Here is a 26,464-nt window from a genome sequence, read left to right as displayed (position 1 = left end):
GGAGTGGCCATGGTGAGCCCCCATGTTAGTCATGGAAAGACACTGGCAGACCCACTTGCCAGCCTTGGATGCCTGCCTATCGTTAAATTGTTATATGAGAGAAGCAGACTTCCATCTTGCATAACCCACTGAAATTTGGAATATCTTTGTTGCTGAGGCTTATTCTGTAATCAAGTAATATGGGTTACTAATAATTCTCTTTTAAGAGAATTTTTCTTAGAGAGAAAAATGAAACTAGTTGTTAGTTTTAAAATAGAACATAGAGATTTGTGTGGCAAAATTATTAAGTACAATTTTGCAAAATATGAAGTATTTGGATATATGTGCCTTTTTTAGCAGACTAAAGAAAGTACTCAAGACATATATTAGTCAAATCTGAGTAGTTATGATTATACTAACAGATAAGTAGAAAGATTCTCAATTTCAAATTCATTACTCCACAGAGAAGTTTCAACAGGGTAGTGTTTATCTTATCCTCACAATTTCTGGTAGGCATGCATTATGCAGCTATTATTATTTTGAGCACTATACCAAGGCCAAAAAAAAAAAAAATCTGGTAATATATATAGAGTGTGTGTGTGTAGGTGGGTGTATTGAGAATATCCTTCTAACTAAGCCTTCTGTCTTCATAGCCTTCCCTTTCCTATTCATACCCCGAAAAAATAATCAGAATATTTTAACTTTAATGATTACTTTTCAAGGTAATTTGCTATAACAAAACTCTAAGACTTCTTTCCATGATTAACTTCAAATTTTTTGGCACATTATTCAGAAATTTTCAAAACTGAATGTCTACCCACTTTTTTGTCCTCTTGATCTTTCTATTCTTCCAAGTATCTCATACTTTATCCAAGTAGGCACAATTAGTCATGGTTTTCCTTTTGTTTCCATAGCACAATTGATTTGCATATATTAGAACATTAATCACATTGTTTTGTGGTTACTTACTTCATTATACTATGAGTTTGTCAGAGACAGGGATCTCATGTAGTGCACATTTTATACTCTCCAGCACTTATTCCAGCACTCTAATATTGCATTTTAATTTCAGTTACTTTTTCTCAATATTGCCTGAACCCTTTAGTGGTAGGAACAGAGTCCTTGAGAACCGTAAATCAAAAAAGAAGTTTCTTATATGATGCTTTAATATGTATTTGTGTGTGTATGCGTTTACATCAGCAATTTGGTCAATGAGATACTTTAAAAAGATTTTACACAGATATAACTTCTTTTATAGGGAACATCAATATACACAGAAATACACAGAATAATACAATGAACTTCCATATAACCATCGATCAGCTTTAACAGTTGTCAGTTCACATCCCATCTTGTTTCATTTCTACCCACACAATTCTCCCTTCATGGATTATTTTGAAGCCAATCCCAGAAGTTATATCTTTTCATTTGTAAATATTTTCTTATGATCTCTGAACGATAAGACCTTTTTTAAAAATGTAACCACCATTCCATTACCACAAATAAAAACAATAATTTCTTGATGTCATCGAACATTCAATAGTGTTCAAATTTTCCATTTAAAAATAAATGAAGTAAATGTTTTTAACTTTTAATGTACAGATTACCTACCCATATCTTTTTATCTTGCAATGTATTTGTTTGTCCTTTAGAGTTTCCTCACTATCTGGATTTTGCTGTAACAATGTAGCATTTCTTCTCCCTATATTACCTTTATATTGGTATTTGGGTCTAGCGGCTTCATGAGAATTAGATTTTTTTTGTTTCCTCATAAGACTATTTCAGGGTGATGTCTTGTTCTTCCAACTGGGGGCACATCATAGCGTTAAATGTGCCAGTACAGCCTGGGAATATTTTACTTAAAAGCAATGCCTAGCTATTTGGATTCTGTTCTTACCAATAGGGACCTTCTACCGTGATTTGGGAGCACAAAATTCAAGCTTCAACAGTCCAGAGACCCAGCTCATCTTCAGATTTTTTTTTAGCCAAGCAAGTCAGTTTTGCCAAAAAGAGACCAAGAGTCAAGTTTGGAGGAAAAAACAAAAACTATAACTAACATATTTATTTATAAGATAGTGTTATAGAAAGACATTGAACCATAAGGTAACTAGTTAAAAGAACCAAGAATGTCATAAAGAGAAATAAGGTAGGGTTTATAGTAGGTTGTTCAGGAAAGTTCCTAAAGAGATGTTGTGTATGGTTGGGAAAAACTTTTTATGCAGAGAAAAGAATGGAAGACAGAGGCAAAGGATTAGTTAACTGTAAGCTTGATATGAGTCAACAGTAGGACATGGTTATGTAAAGCTCAAAGAAGTGATAGTCTCCCTACAATATTGGGTTCCATTTTGGGTAACATATAAAAATATGTTTAGGTAAACATTGAGCACTTTGAGAATATTTAAAGGCAATCGAACAAGATGATGACTAGTTTGGAGACTTTGCCGTGCTAAGCTTAGAGAAGAACATGTGTGTGTGGATAGCAGATGGTTATAGGGAGTTAGATTAGGGGTTAAGGTATCTTATATTGGGCATGGTAAGAAGAAAATTTTAAATATTTGAAATGATATCATTTGGACTTTCTGACTGCAGAAGAGAAACCTAGAACTGGTGGATAGAGGCTGTAAGTAGATGGATTTGCCCTCAAAAAAATAATTTCATCTGTGCTAAATTAAAATGAGTTAAATTTTGGCAGACTCTTGATAACATTTTTAGGATTGTTGTATATGTGATCTCTGCTTTATATAAAAAACCATATGATCCCTTTAGTATACTCTAGAGTAAAATCTTAAAGCAATAAACTCCTACTGAAATAGAAGCCGCATCTTGGTTGAAATCTTCAGAAACTAAGCGTATTTCCATAGTATATTACTTTGCTAACGCATTCCCTAAACCTTGTTCTGCCAAATCCTGTCACTAAGGATATAATCTGTAGAGTAAGAAATTGTACAATTTTAGCTTCAAACAGTCTTCCAACACTAAGATTTTGTCTTGTTTGTTCTTTTACTTATCAACCTCATCATCATCATCAGTAACATTTTGCTATCACCCTATATATTGGAAATCAGAACTCAGCTAGATCAGAGAGCATCAGGTTTCATGTTTTTAGGTCTCCAACATTTCTTAGGAGATAGCAGTCTAGGATAGTCAGAGAGGAATGGAAGCTTCCAGGTCTATCTGACTTCCCAGTCCATTTGGGAATCTAGAGCATTTCTAGAGCAGGCTAGGAAGAACAACTAAGAAATAAGTCAGAGGCAGAGTATCTGGGACACACTGGCACAAACCCCCTTACTATTCCTGGTAGCCTGGGCTTGTTGGTTGGCCCAACCTGTTTCTGGTTGTGTTTTCAATAGGAATGTCCAACTCTTATGTACCTGGTTCTTCCACCTCCTTTTCCTTGGCTGTTTCTGGGTCCCTGTACTCGTTGCCCTATTGCAGGATACCATCCTTCACCTGCTCGTCTTGAGTGCAATGCACATATGGTCTATGCAGCACAGCCTCCTCCCTTCCAGGTGCCAACATCTACAGAACATTTTGCCTCCTCTTCATCTCCTCCTCCCACTCTTTTTCTGATTTTTCTCCATTCTTCCTGAATTTCCAGAATCTTCCAAAGTCTTGTTCCAAACCCAACTGATATAGAGACAGGATTGCTTATTAAAAAGTTATTGTTGAGGCCAGCCCAGGGGCATAAGTTCGCATGCTCCACTTCGGTGGGGGCCCGGGGTTTGTGGGTTTGGAACCCAGGCATGGACCCATGCACCACTTATCAAGCCATGCTGTGGCAAGTGTCTCACATATAAAGTAGAGGAAGATGAGCACGGATGTAAGCCCAGGGCCAATCTTGCTCAGCAAAAAGAGGGGGATTGGCAATAGATGTTAGCTCAGGGCTAATCTACCTCATCAAAAAAAAAAAAAAAGTTATTGTCGATACATCTTTTCCAAGTTGTATACATATGCACAGGGAAAGCAGAAGGAGCACCTGTAACACCAAATGAATGATCCTGACATTCTCCCAGCCCTCAGACCCTGCGATTTGGCCCCAACCTCAATCTCTTTGGCCATCTGTTGCTATTCCTAGATATCTTCTCAGGCCAACATCCTATATGTTCTAGACAGAAGCAACTAAATATCCCTTTTACACTACTATACCATGCTGCATCTTTTCCTACATAAAATCATCAAAACTAAAGGTAAGCAAAAGGTGCTTTGAGTGTAAAATAAAACTTTAGTATCAATTACCTGCAGTCTCTAGACTTTACAAAATGCACAAACAAAACCCAGACGTGTATGTGAATGACCTGATTATTTTTCATGAAATACTTATTCCTAAAAACATTCACACTATGGCAGTTATTTCATTATTAATCTATTATTTGAATAAAATAGTAAAATAAGGTAGGTTTGTTTTAAGATGATGATGATAACATTTGAAACAGTAGAAAAATAACTTTATATCTGCTCAATTGCCATTATTTTTACTCTAAGACCTTATCTTTTAAATTGCATTTTTTCTTAGAAATCTGTAATATTATAAATACACTGACTGAAGAAACAGAGTAACTGTATTTTTTTTTTTTTTTTTGTGAGGAGATCAGCCCTGAGCTAACATCCGCCAATCCTCCTCTTTTTTTTGTTTTTTTTTTTTTTTTGCTGAGGAAGACGGCCCTGGGCTAACATCGGTGCCCATCTTCCTCCACTTTATATGGGACGCCGCCACAGCATGGCTTGACAAGCAGTGCGTCGGTGCACGCCCGGGATCCAAACCAGCGAACCCCGGGCCGCCGCAGCAGAGCGCGCGCACTTAACCGCTTGCGCCACCGGGCCGGCCCCTGTATTTTTATTTAATGTACAGTTGCACAAAATAAACAATTGAAAATGTAGGGAGATAAAAATATGTATATATGTGTACATGTATATATATACATACAAACAAATATGCACACATATGCATTTTACACATACATAAATATACACAGAGAGAGACAGAGACAAACATAGAGAGAGGGAGAAGGAGACGGAGAGAAGAATATGAAAATTTATTAAGATGAAATCTAATCATCGTGGCTAAATATGAAAGGCAATTTTTTATACGTGGAAAATTTGGGGGATAATTTCTCTTAAGATTGAATTTCTTACATGCTAAGCTTTAGGCAATTAACTAATTTTAAGCTACTTATTAAGTAAAAAAGTGCCCTGTGCTAAAGATTGAGGGGTTTCTTTAGTGTGTTTTATATGCATGAAGGTTTAATTGTCTGAGATCAATCATCAGTCTTTTTTTTTGTTTTGTTTTGGGAGGAAGATCAGCCCTCAGCTAACATCTGCCAATCCTCCTCTTTTTGCTGAGGAAGACTGGCCCTGGGCTAACATCCGTGCCCATCTTTCTCCACTTGATATGGGACGCCGCCACAGCATGGCTTGACACGTGGTGCGTCGGACCGGCGAACCCCAGGCTGCCACAGTGGAGCACGTGCACTTAACTGCCTACACCACTGGGCCGGCCCCTCATCAGTCTTTTTTTAAAAAATGTTTTTAAAATACTCTAATATCTTGGTAGGTTTCTTTTTCATGTCTTCTACTCCTTTCATTTAATCTGTCTCAATAATGTAAATTTTAGTGATAGATAAAGAAATTCTATTGATTGGAAATGGCTTAGGAAATATAAGTGCTGACCCATAGGTAGGTAGGCCATCAGATAGAAGTAGAAACAGATACATTTACATGTTACGGGTCATGAACTTGAAAACTACTTATCATTCTCTTTCTTTGTACATTTTTATCTGCTGATATTTAATACATTATTTACATTCTATAAACGGAAGGAAGAAAAGCTTTTGGTTTTCTATTTCTAAGTAGTTTAAGTTAAAATTTAGATAATATTGATTTCTCATGCACAAATTTGAAAATATTCTGCATTTGATAACCAGGAAGGCGTTTTTTAACTGTTGTGATTGTAGGGAGAAAACAAATGAAGGAACAATCTTAGCAATCCTTTGTTTCCTCAGTGGAGTTTCAAAGGTCAACTCAGATCAACACCTCTCCTTACACTGCTCTAAATCACCAGCCAGGTAATTGTGTAATTCCCAACATGAATTTCTGGTCTCTACCTATCTGACCTTTTCAAACAAGCTTCTACTCACCCACTAATTCACTCAATGCTGTCACCAAACCATAGGCCCAGCACAACCTAACATGTGGACTAGAACAAGACATATGTCATTCATTAGTCCTCCACATCAGAATCAGGTCATTTACTGGCACCGTTTTGATTTGGGGACACCAATCATACACTGACTATGTTTCCTATTTTGAGGCTCAGGCCCATACTATTTAGGTTTAGAGATGGCACTCTTGCCCTTGAAGCCAAGATTTCTTCTTGAACTGACTATTGATTTTGTCTGCCTTAACTCTTTACTGTTTATTCCCCATTTTGATAATAAGATGTTGAACTCCAGTTGACAGAACAGAGAACCCTGCTCTTCTAATCGTTGTCTCTGTATTCCTTTGCCTAGATTTTTATAGTCTGTGCTCCCATATTTAGAGGGCTCTAAATCAACTCTCTATCTGGATCTTCTCAATGCCACATAGATTATGAGCATGACACCATGAAGAAGAAAACAATAACCTTTTCCCACTGTTCCACTGTCCTAAATTCTATACCAAGCCAAATTCACAGAGCTGTCTTAAAAGACTGATAAAAGAAATATGATACATTTTGAAAAGGTTTACACAAACAGAAACAAAAATGCTACACCTGAGTTAAAAAAATATAGGGATTCTGGAGATAATAAAAATTAAGGAAAGAAATAAATATGAGAAGAGCTTGATAGTGATAATAAATTCTAAGAGAACAAGAAAAAGAAATCGTAATGGAAGAAAGTCTAAATAAAGTCAAATGACTTGTGAAAATTATATAGACTTATTGTATATTGCTTTCATATGTAACAAATACTCTTTGCCTATAGATTTTTGGGGGAGAATTGCCTAAAAATCATAGTCATGCTCCGCTCAGCATGTATTTTAGAGAGCAGAGCGTCCTGTGCTGAATAGGGTTCCTCAGCAACCAGCAGATTTCTTCCCTTCAAACAGCAGCTTTGTCGGTGTACCATGTGTGCCCTGAAAATACTGCTGTCATTTTCTAGGTGGCCATGAAGAGAAAAAGATCGAGAAGCACAAGAGAGAGCCATTGATGGTGAGAATATGTGTTGCATTACAAACATCTTCTTTAGTTTACTTCATTATAAATATTACAACAACACGGTTTTGTCAAATATGGATTCTCTTTTTTAGTAACTGAATTTTCTAAACAAAATATTATTTAGAAATGATAAATTAAAAAAATACTTTGTAATAAGTTATATGAAGTATCTCTGTGCCCTCTAAATCCCAGAGGCATACATCATATGACCATCAACAAATCTCAGATTTTCATTATTATGAAATAAAAGAGCACAACTATCTAATTTATGAGGCTGGAAATTTTATTTCTAAGTTCCATTGCTTGATATTAAGATTTCTTCTGATTAAAGTTGACAGTATTAATGTTTCTAAGAGAAAGGGCATTTTTCACGAACTTCACAGTTCTTACTGCTACATGTTACACTTGATTTAATTAATCTAGAATAGACTGTCTCCAAAGCAATTAAACCAACTATGTCATACCCAATATATCTTTCTCATTTTCCATAAGGATGGCAAATTAGTTTCACAAAGATATGTAGTAAGTTGACGCAGAAGTTGCATATTAAAAGAATCTGGTTCTCTCAGACAAAATCGAAAACTGATTAAAGATGTGAGCCCTTTGATAAGTCACTTGAAATTACTTTTACTGTCAGTTTTAAAAAGGAATCTACACTGTACTTGTCTCATTAAGTGAAAAAAATAAACAAATGCTGTGAACCGATCTGCCAATACTATAAATATGTTTGGCACCCGTACTGAGTGTAATCCAATGTAGTAAAACCAGAAGTTGAGATTGTAATGAAGAAAAAAGAAATGCTATATTGATTTATAGGGAAAAGTCTGTTCTTGGTAATGAAATAAAAGCACCTGTTACTAGAAGAGAATGTAAATGTCAAAGGGAATAGTTCTGTTCATAAAGTTTTCTACTTAGAACTGCAGCATCCAGCTCAGTAAATCAAAATTGTATACAATAAAAGAAAAGCAAAGTACTAGTTTTATTGTGAAAATGGTGTTTTAAAGGCTCACTAGACCATCAATTCTGTCACAATGTTGAAAAAATAAACCATAGTTTACTATCCAATTGGTCCTTTCTTCCAGAACAAATTTTAAATTGGATTCAAACATCGTCTATATGTAATATCCTACTGATGTTGACATTGGCATATAAACTTTCTGGTTGCCACTCAAACGTTCACTGGATGCCTCTTCTCTTTATGTGTCCACTTTTTCTTTCTTCTCTAACCCTTTTCTTTCTACTACATATTTATTGAGTACCAACTGTGTGTGTGATACTCTGATAGGTCTTGGGGGAAAATGAATTCAACATGGACCAGGGCAACAGCAATGGAGACTCCAGTATTAGTGCACCATGCCCAAGATAGAGTCTCCATTTCATGAGCAGGATCTGGACCGAAAAAGGATACCATCCCCTCTCAATCACTCGCCCGGGCTTAGCCTCTGGACAGGTAGCTGAAGAAGGGGGAGAAATGCTGGAGTCATGTTCCTCCTGGGAAGAAGGTCCTTTGACTGGGAGCTTAGGGGAGAGGGAGCTTGGTGTGTCTTCCTACAGCGGTCTGGAGTGGAGTCCCTGCCTTGCTGAGCTGGGAGTGAGGAGTCAGAGAGTGGTCTTGGTTCAAATATCAGTCTCTTACCTTTCTTACTGAATTTTCATAGATTTTCCTGAATAGGTCTTTCTTCATTTGCTGTTTGCTCTTAGGACCGTTTCCACAGGCTTTAAATACTGGGGTTTTTTAAATAATTTTCACTAGTTTCACTGGCAAGTAGGTCAGTGGAGCTTCCCATGTGGTCTTGCTGGAAGTCAATCTCCTCTCTTATTGTTTTAAATTGAAAATTCTTAGTAAATGAGTGAAATGGACAACTTTCAGAACAGCTACTAATATCTTTTGTCTATTTTTCAAATGGACTATAAACTTTTCTCTAATGATTTGTTAAAACCCTTTAATGAAGGAAATTACTCTTTTGTTTTGTATTTTACTTCTCTCTCATTTTTCTTTTATCCTTGACTTTATTGTAATTGTTTGTATGTTTGCCTTATTTAAATTTCAGTGCTGCCTAACTGATAATCCTTTTCTTTTATTGATCCTGAGTGCCAAAAATAATTCACTTGTCTGTTAGTTTATTATTTAACTTGTGTGTTTTTAATAAACCGATTTTTCTGTTATGATTCTGGGCAAAATCTTTATCATGACACTACCTAAAAATCTTTGCTCTGCTGAACTACTGAAATCAAAGTCACTGTGGTTGGTACCAATGACAACTACATTTTTTTTTATTGATGTTTTAATAGTTTTTAACATTGTGAAATTTTGGGTTGTACATTTTTGTTTGTCCATCACCATATATATGTCTCCCTTCACCCCTTGTGCCCACCCCCCACCCCCATTGCCCCTGGTAACCACAATACAGTTTTCTCTGTCCATGTGTTGGTTATATTCCACATGTGAGTGAGATCATACAGTGTTTGTCTTTCTCTTTCTGGCTTACTTCACTTAACATAATACCCTCCAGGCCCATCCATGTTCTTGCAAATGGGATGATTTTGTCTTTTTTTATGGCTGAGTAGTATTCCATTGTGTGTGTGTGTATATATATATATATATAAAAAATATATATATACACATACACCACATTTTCTTGATCCAATCATCAGTCGAGGGACACTAAGGTTGCTTCCACTTCTTGGCTATAGTGAATAATGCTGCAATGAACATAGGGGTGCATAAGCCTCTTTGGATTGGACAACTACATTTTTTTTTAAGTCAGGATTTCCAGCTAACCTTTGATGGCCTGGCCTCTAAATGATTACACCTCCGTGGCCCTCAAAGATTATTTTATTCTACGGCTCCTTCTGCTAGGAGGGCACCAATGCGTGCAGCAGTTCTGGATGTTCCTTACTTCTTCTGAGCCTGCCTCCAAGAGCAGTGCATCTCTTTCAATCCTCACTCACCTCCAGGTAAATCTTCTCAGGACGAGGGTGACAGCCATCAGCTCTTTTTAGTTTAAATGTCTTATTTATGGTATCAGAGGACTAGACCATTACTTCTAAAATTACCATCAGAATTCCTCCCATGAGACCTGCAGCTCTCGTGCAGATTAGACCCTGTTTGCCAGTCTTGCCATCCTATGTCTCTCACAGAACCCTGGCTGCAAGCGTAACGACTTCAAAAAATCTTTCCTTCATTTTGCGGGCACTTAATTTCCTTCAGAAAAAATAAATAAATAGAGAGAAAGAAGGAAGGGAGGGAGGAAGCAAGGAAGGAATTAAGGACGATAATAACGAGGGAAGAAGGAAGAAAGGAAAAAGGAAATTTAAAACTTGGGGAACAACAAATTAGACTTGTACAGGTACTTTTGCTATGCACACCAAGCCATATCTTGGTAAATTAATATGTAATAGGCATACTTTATATAGACAGTTTTGTCATGTATTAAAAATAACTTATACATATGAATGATTTATTTTTAAAAAATATTCTGAATTCTCTGCCTCCCTAAATTTGCTGTGACCTAAGATCCTGACCTCCTGCAAGATATTTAAGTTAACATTGTCCCTAGTAGTTACCTGGCACCCAGTACATGCTTATTGCATTTTTTAGTGTATTTTAAAAATGAATAAATCAGTCTCCATCATGGCTACCACATACTTGGAGCAAATTTTGATAGCTTGGTACAATTACACTAAAGAGAAAATCAAGGAGTAAAATCAAGCAAGAACAATTTCAAGAAGAAAACTTTTTAGAAAAGAAGTTTCTAATCTCAGAAGCTTTTAGCTAATGCTAATTAACAGCTATCAATTTATTTTAACTCTTTTTCACAATATTGCTATTATTGGTCTCCATCTGGTCTAATTAATAAAAGCTCTTCTTCAACTAGTTCTGATCATTAGCCAAATTTCATTTTCCCCAATCTGGTTTGATTAAAAAATATTGCTACTCCATCTGTAACAGCCTTATTTTTCTAATAAGCCAGAAATGCAATGATTGGTGATTATACCATTAAAGCTATGTTCTAGCATATCTACTCAGTCTCCATCTTGCCTTTCAGAAGGTGTGAAAAAGGCTGAAACTCTTTGAGATGTCTCTTTCAGAAAAAAAGATCTCTATGAAATATAAATATAATTTTTGAGGTTTAGAGCTAAAAGTGTGCTATTTGGAAATCAGTGATAATTCTGAAATATACCTAGTCAGTTAAGCATAGAAATTATAAATGAACAACAGCCACAATACCATCAAATAAATAAATTATATCTCTAAGGTTTTAGAGATAAGGGTATCCTTTTGTGATGATACATAACACTTATTTTAGATATGTATACATAATAATTTATATTCTTGCAAAGAATTTCCAATGATATAGTTTTTTCAGAATGAGAAAGATTTACATTATAGTAGCTTAACATCTGACACAAAATATATGTGCTATTCAGCTACATATCTTTTTCTATAATCTATTCAGTCTGAACACAATTATACTCTTATAACTAGGTTGACCGTACTGTGGATTGCGTGACCAGCCTGATTATTACCTGTTGTCCCAGTGTGATTTTAGTGCCTTGTTTGAGTATCAACAGAATCACAGTTATGGCAATAAATTTTATGATCACTTTATTTATAGCAATTATTGTCAAACATGGCCCAGAACAACTAAATTATAAGCATAAAGGTCATGAATAAAATCTAGCTTTTATGTATTCAGTAATTTTCAGTATTTTAAACTAAATTAATGAGTAATAATCCAAAGTTATTTTAAATGAAGAGAAACTTATTTAATTTATGACATATACTTGTTTGTAATTCAAACAATTGGCATTTGTCCTATTTGCAAACAAGTTTTAGAAAATCTTTCTCTCAATGACCAAAGAAAGAAAGAAACTCATTTCAGAAAAATCACTAATAAAATGATTTTATTCCAGTTATGACCATTGAGGATATATATATATATTTTTAAAGACTTTATTTTTTAGAGTCGGTTTAGGTTGACAACAAATTTGAGAGGAAAGCACAGAGATTTCTCATATATCTCCTGCCTCACAAATGCATAGCCTCCCCTACTATCAACGTCCCTCGCCAGAATGGTACATTTACTACCAAGGATGAACCTACATTGACAGATTATAATCACCCAAAGTCCATAATTTACCTTAGGGTTCACTCTTGGTGTTGTACATTCTATGGATTTGGACAAATAAAAGGCCATGGAGGATATGAATCAAGTAAGAAAAGGAAATACATTTTTATTTCTAACCTATTATCCCCATTATGTCTATTTAATTGTAGTGTAAAAATTCTAACCAAAACTTACTTTTCTTCCTTATTTTATGAAGTTTATGCATCCGACATCCATAAGAACTAATGATCTGAAGAACAATCTCAGATGATGACTGCAAAAATACAATCAGAATGAAAAGTCCAAATTTCAGTCCTTTACAAACAGGAAAATAATATTTATTAAGTGCATCTTTCATGGGGTCGGTAAATTTTAGATATGGTATAAAATGCCTAATGAGATGTTCTCACTAGTGCAATAGAATAGAATCTTTTCAAACTTTGATATTGCTTTAATTCCTCTTGCTGTATCACTAAGCAACTTCTTGTAAAACCAACGTCTTTGTTTCTACTGTGTCTTGACCACGAACACACTCACACTCCATTCACCTTCAGTAGCTGGAGAAGCATTTACACAATTCCCTTAATATTCTCCCCCCACCTTCTCAAATGTGTAGTCTTTACTCATCTTCTCCCTTTTTCCTCAAGAGAAGAAATGGCCTTCTTTCTCAAGTTAATCTTTGCAGTGGAGTTCTGGATCCAATTCCCTCTCATCTCTTCTAGCACCATATCTTTCTCTTTTCTCTTTCTCCTTCTCTCTCTTCACTGTCTCTTCTCTGACATTGTACACCCATCTTTGAACTATTTTGTCCTGTCATCATTTCCATCATTCTCAACTTGACTGGACTACTTTTTCATGACATGTTTCTCTCTCTCTCTCTCTGAATTTTCACTAATCTCCATGACAAAAGAGCTGTCTACGTTGCTGACAGCTCAAACATCTAATCGCTTCTTAGACTTGTGCTGGTGTTTCTGAAGCAGGGTACCTGAAGTTTACTGTAAATATTCAGTTAGAATGTGATTACCTTTCCACCTCGTTCCCAATACAGACATAGATGAAAAGAAGTTAATCTTATTAATTTATTGTTTTCTTGTTTAACCTGAGGAGTGACTCAAGGGTAACAGGGATTTATGAGCTTGTTTTGCAGAAGAAAAAGAATGCCTTCAAGGAAGTTACAATCACCAGATAACCTGCCCCCAGCTGCATTGATACCCAGACGCCAGATTGCCCAAAGGCTTATCTGGAGTGGAAGAAAAGTAGATTTCCCCGTTTCTCTGAAACTCCTCCTGCCGAGCCCCTTAGCTCTATAAAAACCCCCTTTGTTCTTCTTTTGTTAAGGCTGATTTGAGAGAACTATCCCCCTGTCTTCTCATTTTCGCCAATTTGAATAAAACTTTCTCCATCTCCAAGCACCAGTGTCTCAGTGATTCGCTTATTGTGCATTGGGCACACAAACTTGAGATTAAGAGGTTCCATATCATTTCTGCTTCACCTCTTTACTGGGCCCGGGCATTCTGATACACTGGATCTTCAAAGTTGTGCAACAAGATCACTTGGAGACCTAATAAAGACCATAGAAGCCCAACTGCCTTCGAAAGGATAGGGCTATGGCCTCTGTATTTACAGAGGTCTCCCAGGTGGTTCTAAGACACATCAAAGTTTGAGAACCATTGCTCTAGTGATTTTTAAGATCACAACCTCTTAGTCTCCATAAGTATGTGATTTTTTGATCATTTCACCCTCTCAGAACTGTCTCTCCCTTCTTCTCTTCTATTAGAGAGGGCTCTTCTGGATCTGACACTAATTGGGCTGTCTTACCCCCAGTAGGGTCTCAGGAAATGTTTGTTGAAATGATTGTATAAACAAAGACTGTATGAAAAATCTGGTCTTTAGTCTGCTTTGCTCTAACTCAAATTTCATTCTCTTTTGATGATAATAGCCTAAAGTTATTACTTTTACAGACTAACAACACAGATTTTACTTTTCAGTTCTACAAGCAAATCATTTAAAATAAAAATCCAAATACCAATACAGTTCTTCTTCCTACCAGGCCAAGTTTATACGGTATTTAGAAACAGGAACTGAAATGATGACAAATTTGCCTAAGAAAAAATTGATTTTATATAATTTTGTAATGCTTTATTGCTACTTTGGTGGTGACTGGATTGAGAATGCAGCTTGTGGCTCTGATTCAAAAATGATGCTTCTAACTCAAGGGTGTATTCCACCAATGAAATATAGTTTTTAGTTTAAATTTCAGAACATATTGAAATATTTGATAGAAAATTGAGTTTTGGGGGCTTATGGCACTGTTCCCCTCAGAGGATCCTAATCGAAGCCAAATTCTAATGAAGCTAATAAAAATTTATTAGATTGACAGTTGATTGCAAGGATACATGTGTTGCCAACTTTCTAAAATTAATCTATTCCATATGTAAAAACAGCATATTCTTCTTCTGTTTGACTCATGTTATTTTAGCCTGAATACCTACCTTAGAATTCAAGTACTCCTATAAGACTATCCTCCCTGCAATTGCTAGTGATAATTCATACATGGATTCCATGGCTGTGAGGGCTGCGTGTGTATTTTAGGCCCCCTGTCTATGCGAGCACACACCTATGTATTCACACATACATACTCCCATTAACAAATCTATGCATGTAAGTCTAAACGTAACAAAGTTTTATCAGTGTTAAACTGGGATGTTGAAGCCTACATAAATCAGGAGATTCAGAAGTTGGGTTCTCAGAGCAACTTGAAACTAGTGCTGGTATTATGTGCTGTGACAGGGTTTTTCCATTACACAATCAGATAACCCTGTATAATGTGACATAAATATTTGGCAGATCTTCACTTTGCAAACATACATTTACTGTGTCATGTTGCATAAAAGCTTCTATAATGTGAATGATACTGAAAATGAAAGTTCTTGGTGTTATACATTATATGTAAATATTTTGCTTATGAGATAAGCATTAATTTTGAAGGCATAACAATATAAAGAATTGCTCTCTAAAACAGAGTATTTTGTTTTACAATGTACTTCAAACGTCAACAAAGAGAACAAATATTGAAAGATTAATTAATAATCACAAATGATAAATGAAGCATATGTTTGGTCAATATAAGATAAACAATATCTCTTTACTCATAAAAAAGTTTTGTTTTTAGTTTATAATCTTATAAAGAGTTATATACTTGGGAATACAATAAGCCTAAGGAAAAGATTTTAAATGTGGAGTATGAAAAGTGAATGTAAAGTCTTAGACATAAGACTTTAATAATAAAAATTTTAATAATAATAATAAAAATTATTAAAATTTTTATTACTTATATATTATAATACATATTTGAAATAAATATGTCATAAATAGGACTTTATTGTTGTTTAATATGTATTTTAAAATAAAAATACAAATGTTCAGCAAAAATATGAAATACTCATTGAATGTGACTGAAATGTCTTCTAGATTGTCATCAAATTGCATAAGAAAAAATTGCAGTGAAATTCAGTTATTTGCATTTTTGGTTATTTATAGTCTTAACAAGACTAAATCAAAGTATAGAAAACTACTCTTAAATTATTAACCCCCAATTTAAATTATTTAATTAAATATAGTGCTAATTACATATCAAACAATATCTAATACCCGATATGGATTCATAGCAAGTAAGAAACAACTAACTCCTTTTTAGGTTATACAATCTTCTCATACTCTAATCAACTTGGTCTTTAAACCATTCATTGACTCAGTGAAAGGCCATCAGGAGCTCTCTTTGCCAGGCCCTGTGCTAGGCCCGGGGATTCTGGGATGACTTAAATAGACATGGGCACTTCTCTCTCAGTATTTTCTGTTCATCAGGGAAGTCAGACATTTAAAACGTCACTTTACATGTTCAAAAAATTTTTTTCTGCCATTCAAATTACAATATGTAATAACAGCCAATATTTGTTGAAAGTTTATGTCCCAAGAATTGTATTGAGGGTTTTACATCTATTAATTAGCTTATTCCTCACAATGATACAGTGGGATAGGTAATATTACTCATATATTCTAGAAGAGAAAACTGAAGAACAGGGGTCTACTGTAGCAGACTTAAAGTCACAAAAAATTATCTGGCCTTAATTTACATGCAGTACATAGAACTAATTAATCTGTGGGTATAGAAACCATAAAATTACAAAAATAATAATAACAACACTCTAATATTCAAAATAGATACCATATATTCATGGAGGCTTTCTGACTATCAAAGATTCACAAAAAATCCTTTCAACAAAAGGTTTTAACAAAAACTTCAGACTCATCCTGGTAGATTTAAGTTCAAAAATAAAAACTTATGAAGAGTCAATTTTTATTTATGAGGCTTTATGTGCTATCAAATATTACACAAGAAAATTATTTTTAAAATGTGAATCAGTTTTTCCCACAACAAATTTCCTTCATGTAGCTCTGACATTTATTTAATGACTCTCTGTTATTCAATTCTATATTTCATTAAAAAAATAATATGACACAGGTTTGTAATTTTTTCTGGTAGCTGTACCATGTAAACAAAAGCGCAAACTATAAATCAACATTTCTGTTCATGAAAAGCTTTGGCAGAAAAGAAAGACAATACCTAAAGGTTTTTACAGACCTAATATATAACCAAATTACCATGAAGCTATGAGTAAAAAGATCTTTTTCATGGATGGAAAATTATCTAAAATGTATGAAACAAAGAATAAAGATAAACAAGAACTTTTCTTGATATATACTCCTCAAATATCTTCCACACTTGACTAGTGGATCTGGTTTTGTTTAAGACTTTTATAAATAGTCTAAAAGAAAGAGCCCTCTACAAAATCTTCACATCCACAGAAGGTGCATTTCCAGATAGTTAAATGCATACCAATGTAAAGAAATTATAGAAATAATATTTTGATCGAAAGAGTGATTTCTATAGCTCTGCTCTGCCATTTTACATGTCAGTGCGTTTCTAGCTAGCAAAGTTGCTATAAAAGGGGATGGAAATGTGACAAATTGTATATATTTTAATATTTATTATTATTCAATAACAATTATTAAATAACATTTATCAACTTTATTATGTGCAACATGCTAAGATAATATAAAAAATTAAGATACAGTCTTTAACCTGAAGGAGTGTATGGCCTAAATAGGGAGCATCACCAGTAGAGGGAGGGTCCTAAGATTACAATGGGTGGTTTTAAAACTGTGGTCAGGACCTGTAAGACTTCAGAGAGCAGTTGGGAGAAGCAGGAAGATGTGAAGGAACCTCAGGGGTGGTTGGGAGAAGCAGGAAGATGTGAAGGAAAGGAGAGGTTACAATAAGGATTCTACCCATACTTCGACCTGAATGATCTGGTACTTAAATGAAAACTGATGGCATACTTTGAAGAGTGATTCAAAAGTGGAAGGTAGATTTGGAATACTGTAGGTGGGTTGTTTGAACTCTAAAATATAAATAAAGGGGAGCATAGTGAGTATACTACTACTATTACTACTAGTAGTACTGTTACTACTACTAATAATAAAAGTATAAGCAAATGCTTACATAGGCAAGCTTCTTGAATGTCAGGGTTAGTGGCTTTGTGTTTAAATCAATAAAATTGGCCAGGTGTAATGGCATTTTGAACAGAGAACTATGTGGTTCACTTAAAAAAAGATTGATCTATAAGACTTGAGTAACATAAATTAAAATTAAGGGAAAGCAGGAGAGGGCCTAGTGAGGCATTTCTTGTAATAAATAATCATATATCTCAAAGAGATTGTTGACAGTCACAATAAAACAGATACAATATATGTGAGAAGCACTGGAATTAGCATCTGTAATATCCGACAGTAGATTAGATGTGGGAATAAGAAAGCAGTCAGGATTCTTTGGTTACTCTGAGTTTTCTTGCTTGAGAGGTGGGAAAGATGGAGTCAGCATAGAGCAGATCTGTGGGAATATAATGCCTTTAGATTCGGTTTTGGAAGCTAAAACCTCAGTAATGCTTAAAGCCATAGCAGTGGATGATTCTAGGAGGGGGATAATTTACATAGGGAAATGAGAGTGGATAAAAATTTGACCAATGCCAGCTTTAGGGTCTAAGAGAGAAACAAAAGCCAAGTGCTATGGAGAGCAGATGAGTGTTCAGAATTGAGCTAAGATGTTTTGACTTGTGAAAGAGCCAATTCACTTGCCAGAGGGAAAAGTCATTATAAGGCGGTAGAGATAATGATAGAATTTTCCCAAACATTCAGGAGTGCCTGTGTGCCGTAAAGCCCAAACGTCTTCAATATTTTAGGACTTCAGGATCTAGACTTAAACTACACATCCATATTAATATGCAATTAGTCTCAAGTATTACACAAGCATGACTGCGTTAAATTTCCTAAAATTCTCTATCAATAACCTATCTGTGAAATTCCTTTCCTCAACATCTTGTCATGTCTTTACAAATCTCATTAAAAAGCTAAAAAACTGTCTCCAGTTCATCATCTTCTTTTTCTCTTTTAATTTACTTTTTAATTACACAATTAATAAATGAATAGATTTGGTATCATATCATTTTAATCATAAATACATTAATAAGTATCTTTAATAGAGATGATATTTTTAAGATTATCTTACCCACCAATATCAAAATAGTCCCTCAATATCATCCTAAAGCTATTCTGTTTTTATTTTTCCACAATTATCTCAAAAATACCTTTGTATAGTGATATTTTTGAATCGGGATCTCAACAAGGTCTATTTTGCAATTGCTTGGTATATTTCCAAAATCTATTTTTATGGTAATTATTATTCTTTTTTTGTAATCTCCATCACTTGTTCTGGAAATTTTCAACATTCTGCATTTAGCTAAATATGTCCCCCTGGTGTTATTTAATATGTTTTTCCATCCCCTGTATTTCCTGCCCACTGGTAGTTAGCTCAAAAGCCTTGAGTATGTTTAAGTCTCTTTTTCTTTTCTTTCTTTTTTTTTTTTGGCAAGGCTCGTCCAAAGGTGGTGCTGTGTACTTCCTGTAGTATTTCCATCAGGAAGAATATAATGTCTGTCTGAGCTACTTCAACTCGCTTTTCAAGGCCCAGTCCTCATATTACTCCTCCAGGACACATTCCTGAATTCTCCCTCCACTCCTCTGGATACACATGACCCCTTACTAATAGCTCTTTCTACCAATTAAAACTATTTTTGTATGTGCATAATCTGCTGTCCTTGATTAAGATTTTTCCATCTTAGTGACCATACATTCACTTCCTTTGTATCTTCAACGTCTAATATTGGATATTACATACCACAGGGCCTGATTGGGATGAAAAAATTGGGTTATAATCCATGTAATGCTTAACAGTATTATGCAGACCAACCAATGCTTAACAATTGCCCATCAATTACATTAAATATGCTTATGTGATTCGTTTGCTATTCACCATCTACTTTGCCAATATTATTTCAGGCTATTCCTCCTTGATCAGGAAGCTCCAGTCACACTAGTCTCCTGTTAGTCTCTAGAGCTTTGTAATAATTTTTCTGTTGCTGCTGTAACAAATTAACACAAACTTAGTGGCTTAAAACAATTCACATTTATCATCTCACATTTTCCATTGATCAGGAGTCCAGGTATCATTTATGTGGATCCTCTGCTCAGGTCTCACAGTCTGAAATCAAGGTGGTCGCCAGGGCTGCGATCCTCATCTGAGGTTACTGGCCCTTTCCCAAGCTCACTAGGTTATTCCGTAGTGGTTGTAGGACCAGATTCCCTGTTTTCTTGCTTGCTGTAGACAATAGGTCACTCTCAGCTTCCAGAGGCCTCCCCTCTTCGTCAGCAGTTCAGAATTGACCTTATCCTTTCTTCCTCAAAGGCAGCAAGAGCTCATCCCTGTAACTTCTGCCACCAGCCAGAGAAAACTCGCTGCTTTTAAAGGGCTCACCTGGTTGCATCAAGCCCATCCAGATGTTTTTCTGTATTTTAGGATTAAATGACTTAGAACTTCCATTAGATCTGAAAAACTCCTTCCCAGCAGTACCTGGATTAATACTCAATTGGATAAAATGGGGACGGGAATCTTGGCAATGGCCATCTTAGAATTCTGCCTACCACAAGCTTGTCAAACAAAACATTTCTCTTGGGGCTCCTTTGCCTGTTTGTTGCATTTCCTGAGCTCTCACCGAGCGCTTTTCATGTCTGGTTCTTTCTCTTCCTAAAGTCCCAGTACAAATATCACTTCTTCAGAGAGGTGTTCCTTGATTATCTTATCTAAGGAGCTACCCCATCTCAAACTATTTTCCCGTAACAACATTCTTTGTTTCCTTAGTAACAATAATCATAATCTCCATTTATTTAATTGACGTATTTGTTTACTTGTCTATAATCTCTCTCCCCCACTAGAATACATGATCTGTGAGACCAGGAAACTTGTATGCCTTATAATAATTCCCACACCTAGCTGGGTGCATGGCATCTAGTAGGTGTTTATGAATTATCTTTTAGTAAATGGATGAAGAATATCAGCCTCTGACTATAGGAAGTAAAATTTACGCTTTGAAAAATAATCAATTGCTACTCACAGTGTAAAACCCTTATAGAAATGGAACGGTTAATCCTCAGAATTGAATTTCTGCTTCTTCTTCCCAAAAGTATCAAATTTGGTATTGATTTTTAACTGTAAAAGTAAACTAACCATTTCATAAAGGAAGAATAATAAAGTAAAAAAGAGAAAAGTCCTAAGCGGGGTATGTCCTCTTGATAAACCACTACACACGTTAATCTCTTCTGATCACACACAGACTCACAGACTTCTGAGGCTTTCCTTTGCTTGGAAAAGATGACACATTAAAACACAGCACTGGTGATAGGGTGGGAAATTAGGGAAGGAAGTCATATTTTTCAAAGCTGGTGACACTAACTTATTTCCATTTTCAATCAGAGGCCAGGATTTTCACACTTCCATAATCTTATTCTTTAGAAATCCTTTAGCATTTAGCATTTCCCAGAGTACAGTGTTGGAGCCAAGCACCCCTCTGTGCTTTTTTGGTCTTCTAACCAAAGAAGTGGACAAATTAAGGGTTTCGCTTTGGGTGGTGTACTATACACTGTTCCATTTGTCTCGTCCCTTCCCAAGGATTAAGCCTCCGTGATTTGCTACCCTTCACAACGAACGCTAAAGCTTACTTTGCTTTATGCAATTTCGCATTTAATAAATCATATCTTCAATATAACTTAAAGGCCAAGAAACAATGGGCACGTATTTCTGGCCCTTTTACTCCTCACTCTTCATCATCAGATCCCTGAAGCTCACAAGTCTTTTGCTGAGTCCTTCCTTTTATGGCGATCTTTGAAAGGCAGTGATGTGAGCTAACATAGTTCCTTTGTTTTAGCCCCAACCCACCCATTCTCAACTTCTCCATCTGCCTCTGGCAGTGGGAGACCCAGTAGCTTAGAAGACTGGACTGTGCTTTCCCTCAACCACCTCTGTTAATAAACGGCACTGTTTATAACGACCAAGTCTTTATGGCATATTTTGCCCTCTTTATCTTACTCGTTTATTTGTATCTACGTTACTAGCAAAAATTCAAGCCTAGCTCTTCTTTCTTCCCTATTTTTAATATTACTTTTTCCCCACTCTCTGTCCTCTTCTGAAAGGAGAGGTTTACATTTACTGTTTGATGTAGATAATTTTCTCCGAGTTTCTTCCTAACTTGCATTCCCTTCCTCCAGTGGAATGGAGTCAACAGCTGCTTCAGAAGAACAAAAGCGATCATAGTGAGCAGGGTAGTAGGAGAACGATAGGTTGAAATTTTGCAGATATAGTGCTTTTTACAAATTCATAGCTCTCTTTCAACATCTGAAGTTTCATTGTTTTCATTAAGAAGAAATATACACATATCAGATGTAACATGCATATTTTTAATTATGTGCTAATAGTTGTGATAAAATTATGGCAATATATCCATTTGTTGATTTCATTTCAAATGAAATCTACTTATGAATTGGGTATTTAAGGGGAAAAATATAAGGAAAGCTATATGCTATTTAGAGATTTCCTGATCAATCAATCATAATGAGTTTGATTGAGATAAAATGAAAACAATTATCCTCAATGATGAGAGTAATTTTATATTTAATAGTATAGGTTTCAGAAGAATTAACCACAAGCATCTAACCCTCACATGGGTTCCTTACTTCTCAGCTCACAGAGGCTGTAAAGGTAACAAATTTTGATGAAGACCGTTTTGCAATGTACAAAATGGTAAAATAACGTACTAATATTCCACATTAGCTTGATCAATTGCTTTCGTTGGCTCATATAAATAGTAAGACTCCTTATATTCTCAGGCTTGGGCTACATCTATAAATCGGCATATGAGCCAGAATAAATAGTATTAACATATAGATGATGGATCGTTCAAATTAAAATGGAAAATTCTGGAATAGAGAAAGAGAATCTGTGTAAAAATTAAGCAACATTTATACCTTCCTTAAGCTGCAGTAAATTATCAATGTGCAGATTCAGTACTTCCAAAGCTCCAGGCACTTACAAATGGATTACAATTATACACCGCTTTATCAACAAAAAAATTCCATTAAATAGATTTTATAATTATCATCATTTTTTGAAGAATAAAACTGAGGCATAGAGAAGTTAAATATCTTGTTTAAGGTTACAAACCCAGAAAGTAATAACCCCAGAAATTGAACATAGAGTATTTGACTCCAAAGCTCAAAATCAACCATGATGTTCTGCACACTTCTCCAGCTACAGGTACCCCTCCCCAAACACACACACGCGCGCGCGCACACACACACTGAGTTATTTTTGAGAACGTGTTTGTCACTATACTTGCTGCTATATATATTGTATTTTTTATCTTCCCAATTACACTCTAAAATAGGTTTTATTTTCATTCCCATTTTACGATTGAAAAAACTAGGATTTAGAGGATTTAATTTGTCTAGAATCACTAGGTGAATAAATGTAGAGTTAGGATCTGAACCCAGCACTTTCTCCAAAGCCTGGCTTTTTACTGGATGGCACTGCCTCATTCTTAACCAAACTCTAAGGCTGTCTCTGGACAAATGAAAATCTGTGCAAGACACGACCTAAAGGATTTCAAAAACTGGAATGCCAAAGTAAAATTGTACAGTTCTAATCCATTCTGTATCAGTGTCTTGTGCCTGCTGTAACAAATTACCATAAATGTGATAAAACCACATTTTAAGACACATTTGTATCTTAAAACCACAGACACTCATCCTCTCATAGTTCTGGAGGCCAGAGGGCCAAAACCAATGTGTTGGCAAAGCTGCACTCCCTCCGGAATCTCTAAGGCAGAATCTGTTCCTTGCCTCTTGCAGCTTCTGGTGTCTGTCAGCATTCCCCGGCTTGTGGCCTCTTCACTCTAGTATTCAAGGCCACCATCTTCAAATATCTCGGTTGTCTTCACGTTGCCTACTCCTCGTATATAGTGAAATCTCCCTCTGCCTCCCTCTTCTAAGGAGACATGTGCTTGTATTTAGGGCCCACCTGGCTAATCTAGGGCAATCGCCTCATCTCGAGATCCTTAATTTAATCGCATCTGCCAAGACTTTTTTGCCCTATAAAGTAACATTCACAGGATCCAAGGATTAAGAAATGAATACAGGGGCCGGCCCCAGGGCGTAGCAGTTAAGTGCGCGCACTCTGCTGCTGGCGGCCCCCGTTCGGATCCCTGGCACGCACCAACACACCGCTTGTCAGGCCATGCTGTGGCGGCATCCCACATAAAGTGGAGGAAGATGGGCACAGATGTTAGCCCAGGGCCAGTCTTCCTCAGCAAAAAGAGGAGGACTGGCAGGTGTTAGCTCAGGGCTGATGTTCCTCACACACACAAAAAAGAAATGAATACAGTTTTCAGCCTGTAACATACTCCAATTCAAATTTATTAATATTTTAGCCATAATTAGCACATTCCTTTGGACTCCAGGAAAAGGGCAAGTTTATTTCTTTCCAAGACTAATCCCAACACTTGTCTTAGTGACCCCTGTTCTCTGGCTTTACCCCAGGACCTTGTCCCATCAATTATCCCCTTACTCTCATGTATCAATCTCTCCTCCTATATAGGCTCCTTCCCTAAAGCCTAAAATCATGTGCAGATCTCCCCTGCCATTAAATACAAAAACAAAAACCTGTCAACCTTCATTCAAATTTACCATTCCATCAAGACTCTGCCCTATATCTCTTTTCTTTCACCATCACATTTCTTAATTATATTAACATTTAGAATTCTCTGACAATAAGATATCTCTGAAACTTTCCATTGCTTTTAGGATTAAAGTTCAAGGTCTTTTTCATGACATTCAAGATTGCTTTAACTCTGATTTCCACCTGTTGTTCTAGTCTCATTTCCTATTCATTATATACTCCTGTGACCTTATTGTCTCAATATGTATGTGATAGATTAAATAGGGTGCTAATTCCTTTACAAATCCCCTCCTATACACACACATCTTTAATCTAGATAAGCTCTGTGACTACTTTCACCAATGCAAAATGATGAAGTGACACTGTGCCAGTGTCTGGTCTCAGGTCTTAAAAGACTGGCAACTTCCATGACTGCCTCTGGGAACTTTCTCGGCAGGAGTCCTCGTCCACCATATACGAAGTCTGACAGTCCTGACAACCATGCTTGGAGGCCATGCATTATTGCTATGGTTCATAGTGCAAGCTGAGCCTATCTTTCCTGCCATCTTTGACAGGGCAACATACATATGAGTGAAGCTGCTCTGGTCCCTCTCGACTAGCCCATCCACCAGTTGTATGCTATGGAGTGGCCTCAATCAATACCACATGGAGCAGAAGATTTTGTCAAATGATCCTTCCTTGAATTTCTGACCAACAAAATCATGAGATAAAATTGTTATTGTTTTAAGTCTCTAATTTTGGAGGTAGTTGTTGTGCAACAAAAGATGGAATTTAGAATCTGGGAATATTACTGACTTTTGGTCCATGTGGCTAGCAAAGCTAGGTGGGCCTAGAGGAGATTCTTAATAAAATCTGGAAGGGTCTCACTGAGATTTTTGGTGAAGGATAGCAGGACACAGAGGAATTTGTAGTTGGCAGTTGGAGAAAATGATATCGTTGTAATGTAGTGGCAATAACTTTGACAATAATGTGGGAAATAGAAAGGGTCCCTCGTTAACTTATGGATCTGGCTCTGGAAATTTTTTTTATTTTTTTATCAGTAAAACTTTTTTTTTATTGATGGCATAATAGTTTATAACATTGTGAGATTCCAGTTGTACATTATTATTTGTCAGTCACCATATAAATGCACCCTTTCACCCCTTGTGCCCACCCCCCACCTCCCTTCCCCTTGGTAACCACCAAACTGTTCTCTCTGTCTGTGTGGTAGTTTATATTTCACATATGAGAGAGGTCATACAGTGTTTGTCTTTCTCTGTCTGGCTTATTTCACTTAACGTAATACCCTCCAGGTCTATCCATGTTGTTGCAAATGGGACGATTTTGTCTTTTTTTTATGTCTGAGTAGTATTCCATTGTGTATATATACCACATCTTCTTTATCCAATCATCTGTTGATAGACACTTGGGTTGCTTCCACATCTTGGCTATAGTGAATAATGCTGCAACGAACATAGGGGTGCATAAGCTTCTTTGGATTATTGATTTCAAGTTCTTTGGATAAATATCCAGAAGTGGGATAGGTGGATCATAAGGTATTTCTATTTTTAATTTTTTGAGGAATGTCCATACTGTTTCCTATAGAGGCTGCACCAGTTTGCATTCCCACCAGCAGTGAATGTGGTTTCCCTTTTCTCCACATCCTCCTGGCTCTGGAGATTTTTAAGCAGAAGGTGCCAACTCATTTCTCTTAGATGCCTGTGAGAATATGTGAAAGACAGACATGAATTAAAGAAGAAACTGTTCAGATTTTGAGTGTAATATAGAAGAAATATAAAGGAGCAATGACTTCTTGTGTTGGAAAATCAATCTGTTTCTCATCTACATTCTCTTCCAGCAAAAAATTCTCAAAGTGAGAAATGGGTTCAGGACAAACATCAAATCCAGCTTGGAGCTGAAAGATGCTTTGTTAAGACCTCAGAAAAATCTGTGATGGTGCAACATATACCGTTTCAACTGGTCAAAAGCCAAAGGGATAACCTTATTTATCTTCTCCTCTAA

This window comes from Diceros bicornis, chromosome 11, assembly GCF_020826845.1.
Source record: "Diceros bicornis minor isolate mBicDic1 chromosome 11, mDicBic1.mat.cur, whole genome shotgun sequence".
Taxonomy (NCBI): domain Eukaryota; kingdom Metazoa; phylum Chordata; class Mammalia; order Perissodactyla; family Rhinocerotidae; genus Diceros; species Diceros bicornis.
This window is presented reverse-complemented; position numbering follows the sequence as displayed.